This window comes from Oreochromis aureus, linkage group 3, assembly GCF_013358895.1.
Source record: "Oreochromis aureus strain Israel breed Guangdong linkage group 3, ZZ_aureus, whole genome shotgun sequence".
Taxonomy (NCBI): Eukaryota; Metazoa; Chordata; class Actinopteri; order Cichliformes; family Cichlidae; genus Oreochromis; species Oreochromis aureus.
In genome coordinates, this window is record NC_052944.1 from 107076324 (window position 1) to 107080730 (window position 4407).

Consider the following 4407-nt stretch of genomic DNA (forward strand, 5'->3'; position numbering starts at 1 on the left):
TTAAGAGGCATAAAATAAAACGGTAAAAGATTTGAAAAATCTGATTTATTCCTGAATAGCCCAATAATTTGAGAACATTTTAAAGTTTGAATGGTTGTTCTACGTGAAAGTAGGAAAAAGTAGTTAAGTTTCAAAAACAAGCAAAATTTAGCAGAATTGCAGAAGTTTCCCATTCATTTCAATGGGACAAATTAAAGCAAAAAAGTGTAATATTTTAAAAAGTATAACAGTAATAAACACCAAAAGATATAGCGATCATTAGCAGAAATAGCAGAATAGTTTAAAATTTGAACGGTGAAAATCGGCTGAAAATTGTGGAAGTAGTTAAGTGCCAAAAAAAGTGAAAAAGTGGCAACTAGAATAATAATAATAAAGTATAAAGAATAAAGAGAAACAGGAACTCAATAGTGTGGATGCTTAAAGCATCCACACAACTAGAAAAATTTGCATTTCCTGCGAAAATGCAGTGTGGATGCTTTAAAGCTGAAGCTGTCTGCTGAAAATAGTTGAAAATAGCTGAAGAAGCTGAAGAAATCAAAGTCAGTGTTTAAAAAGTTGTTGAAATTTAATAACGTTGCAGAACAACATCAAGTAAACAAAATGTAATAACTTAGAAGAAATGCAATAACTTAGAAGAAACATCACAATTCAGCAGAAATGTTGTAGTTTACCAGAAGCTACAACTTAGCAGAAATGTAATAATTTAGAATAACATAACATAACATAACAACATAAAAACAAAAGTAGTGTAACCTAGCAAAAATAATATAATTTAGTAGAAAATTAAAACTTAGCAGAAATATTACAAGTTATCAGAACTGCTATAATTTTGCAGAAATGTAATAATTAGGCAAAACTGTCAACAGATAACAGCTGAAAAGGCTGAAGTAACCTCAACCTCAAAGTTACTTTTTTAACTGTTAAAAATTACCAGAAACACTAGAAAAGGAAGAAAATCAGCCAGCAGATAAACTGATGTGGAACAAAACCAAGGTAAAATTGCAGAGTTTACACAGCTGGTGAAATCTAAAATGGCAAAAAAACCAAAAACCAAAAAAAAAAAAACCCACACAAACAACATTTAGGTAATAAATGCACAAGATGCTATGGTCAGAGATAAAAACACCCAAAAATAATGTTATTGAAATGCCAAAGAGTGGAAGAAAGTTTAGAAAGTAGAAAACCAGTAGTAGAAAAGTAGAACATTCAAATACTTTTAGAAACATATGATACAAAATATTTATTCAGTTGTTTCCAATGATTACAATAATGGCAAACAGAAATAAAAATCCCATTTGGGATAAACAGAAAATATTAATAGAAAATGCAAATCAAATGAATCTAACATCTATACAAACAATTGAAGCATCTGTTGGAATTGTGAACATATCCTTGTTTGCCATGTTTATGTTTATGGCCCTAAGATGCGCAGACACATGATAGGCTATTAACTGCAAAAATATATACACATATGCGCATATACGCAAGTGAGAGACAAAAATATATCCTCTGATTTGCTGGAGTTTTGTGTAAATACCATTTGGCAAGGATAAACAACATGTTCCAATGCCACATTAAAAATTTTCATAAGCTTCATTTTTCAATTAGTTTACAGTTTCCTGATTTTATGATAAATGTGGTACCAATCTACAAAATACTGTCGAAATGAAGTCCACATTGTGATATATTTGAGGTGTAGAGAGTCACACAGCTGAACAATCGATGTGCATATTTAAAGAAACAGGGATCAAATAAAGAACATTATTGTGGAATAAATTACAGTGAAAATAATCACTGCTTTGCGTTATAGAGTGACTTATGATGAGGTATTAATTGGGTTAACTTTACCTTTAACAGCTTTTCTCATAGTGCTGTGACCAGGATGAAATCCATCATAAAGTAACTGTAAACAGTAGAACCATTAGCATGAATGTTATGGTTCTACTCTGATCAAAACTCAAGTCAGCTGTGTGACCTGATATAAAATGATAAAGAGGAACACATATAAATGGATGTGACCTTTATGAACTTTTCAAAATGACTTTATATGTCTGACCCATTATCTATATATATTAGAGCAGATGTGGAAAACCACTGTTAGACCTACTCTATACTAATGTAGTTACTGACACCCCATACTAAGGCAGGATTCATACAAACACACATTATTTATTCTCTTAAACATTTTTCTTTTTCACATTTTGAGATTGTGTAATTTCTATAAAGAATATGTGTAATGGTTCAATAGATATAGTTATTTAAATGTCCATAATAATCACATGATCATTTTTGTACATCCTACAATTCAAGATTTAGAGCTGTGTGTTTGTATGAATTCAGCTTGCTATACTTATAGACTTAGATATATTAATCCACTATTTACCCAAACAATGTAACTTGTTTGGGTAAATAAATTGGGTTTGTCCTACAAAATAATTATTCAACAATAAAAAAAAACACAAAAACATCTAGACATTAATCCAGAGTTCAGTTTCATATGTCTGATATTGTTTGTTAAATCTGGTGACACAAACACAGTCAAAAATTCATTGCTAGCGTGACATGTGGTCCTTTTTTGTCTTTGACCAATGATATGCTGGTTACTTGGACCAGTTTAGTATTTCCTGTCACAGAGGAATGTTAAATCCAAAAGACAAAACTGAAAAAATATGTTAATTGCAAACATGTTTTTGCTTAGTCAAATGATTGAAATCACTTGGAAACTGTCACCTTAAAACCTCATTGTAAATATCATCACAAACAGATGTTTTCCACACAGTTAACAAAGCTCCACCACATCTGATAACTGCATATAAATGTAAAAGAAAAAAAAAAAAAAAGAAAAATAAAACAATTAACACAAGGGAAGACTTTTGATTTAATAACTAAGCTTAAAATAAGTGTTACCTTTGAATATTTGTGGGAAAAATCTGATGCTACCCCAAGAATACAAAGCCACACTGGAAACGATAACAGGCTTGCAGCCCTCTGTCTTCCTGGAGTGAGGTGCCTGATCAGTAGCAGTGAGTTGACAGAAGTCGGTGTCTGTAAGGGTGGCCAAGCACTGATACTCTGTCCACTTGCGTAGAGTCTAAGAAGCTGGAATGCAGGCACACTGTACGAGCTTGTTCTAAAAAAAAATACAGAAAAAGGAACATTTTATTTGTGTTAACTAGAAATAAGTTATAAAATGAACAATGTTGAAATACCTTATAGGTGCTGCAGGCCACATAACCAGAATCCAGAGCAATCTCACACTCACATGATGGTGAGGAAAGACATGAGCTCTGCAATGAGGTTTGAATGTTTCAGTTGGGACAGTGAAGAACTCAGAAGACAGCAATACCTGCACAGAGAGACAGAGTAGAAAAAGCATAGATTTGTAATCCATAATGTGAATTAAAACTCAAAAGTGTTAACAAGTATAATCATTTGAGTGTGTAATTCTTTATGCAATAAACAGGATTTAAATTAATTAAATGAATTAAAAGCACTGACATTTTTTTAATCAAAGATAAAGAATCATACCTCTCTCTGCTCTGAGGATCACTGAGCATCTCTGACAGGAAATACAGTTTCCTCAGTATGAGTCATCATTGATGGTCTCAGAGGTGTGTAGTGTGGCAGCATGGTGATGGTCTCCAGATCAGGCAGGAGGTCAGGTGATGGGTGTGTCATCTTCTCCACTGAAGACACACTGGTATGGCAGTTCATAACACAGCAGTCTCCTTGTGGCATGTAGTTATCTGTGCAGTCCAGCACTGATGGATCAGGTTTGGCTCAGCAGTTCATGAAGATGGTGTTAAGATGTTGTTGTTTCAGCTGAGGATGGTGAAGTTTGAAGGTTTTCCCACAAAGGAGACAGGACTGTGTGTGCCCTGTCTGAAAAAATACATCTACAAAACATAAAGTGCTTTTAACACCACCAACCCACCCTCCCCACCCACCCATCTCAGCCCCCAAGTGTCTATGTAATGCTGGTATGGGGTGTCAGTTACTAAATCTAATTAGTGCGTCAGAAAGCGGGGCTACACCTAAAGCCCCCGCTTTCTGATGTCTTTGTTTAATTAGCAGCTTTTTCCAGCTGCTCAGAGAATTCTGACTTGGCCTTTATCCACCCAAACCCAAACCCACCCGGATAAAGGCCAAGTCAGAAAATGGATGCAGAAACTTTCCATGTACTTCTAAATCAGTTTTTATACATATTCTGTAAGCTATAAAAATGTTTTTCTCTACATAATGAATCATTATAGACATCTCTGGTAGCCTAAAGATAGTTTAAAACTTTTAACATTTTTTACCTGTAAAACATGATAAGCAAAACCTCATTCATCCCAAAACATTTGATTCTACAAAATTTACTATAATCAAGAAATATAATTGTCTGTTATTATTCATGTGACCCAT